At 31.3% G+C, this 818-nt stretch overlaps 1 pseudogene; it reads right to left on the bottom strand.

The window, feature by feature from the left end:
• Positions 1–324: 324 nt before the first annotated feature.
• LOC115526578 lies at positions 325–423 on the bottom strand (annotated as a pseudogene).
• Between the last annotated feature and the right edge of the window lie 395 nt (positions 424–818).

Below are 818 nucleotides of genomic sequence, written 5' to 3'. Positions count from 1 at the left end.
TGTTGAAACTCACTAATAACCAAGACGTGCAAATTAAAATTATGAGGTATTATTTTTCATGTTTTAAAGGCTAATTCCCAGTAGGAGGGAGAAGGCAGTAAAAAAGGAAATTAAATCAATTACTAAAAGGCATACAAAGCAGTTCAAATCTGAAAGGCCATTTGTCAGTGTCTACCAAGCGCTCTAAAAGTGTCCATCACTTTTTTTTTTTTAATTCAGGTATAATTGACATGCAACATTACACTAGTTTCAGGTATATAATATAATGAGTTGATACTTGTATGTATTGCGAAATGATCACAACGATGAGTCTAGCTAATATGTAAAAATATGGAATGCTTCGTGAATTTGTGTGTCATCCTGGCACAGGGGCCATGCTGATCTTCTCTGTATATGTGCTACCAAAGCGAGCACAAGTGTTCGTTACTTTTGATCAGAAATTCTAACTCTGAAAAATGTATCAGTTACAGATTTAGTACATGAGTGTTACTGATACCGAACTTATAATGGCAGATAAAAAAGAAATATCAAACGATAAGGTTCATTAGAAGAATGGGAAAATAGCTCAAGTAAAGTCTAAAGAAAAAGCTAAAGAGTTCATGGTACACCCATATAATGGACTACTGTGTTCTATCCAAAAGTATTTTGATATTATTTAATAGGAAAGTGTTCACAGAACACTTTTATATGTCATAAAATGTTATGTATAGTATAATTTTAATTATTAACCATACTATGAAGTTTTTATACACATATATACATGCACCAATATACAAGGCTAGAAGAAATACCCTAAATTATTAAGTTTTTTTTTCACA

Source organism: Lynx canadensis, chromosome D1 (genome assembly GCF_007474595.2).
Source record: "Lynx canadensis isolate LIC74 chromosome D1, mLynCan4.pri.v2, whole genome shotgun sequence".
NCBI lineage: Eukaryota > Metazoa > Chordata > Mammalia > Carnivora > Felidae > Lynx > Lynx canadensis.
This window is presented reverse-complemented; position numbering and strand designations above follow the sequence as displayed.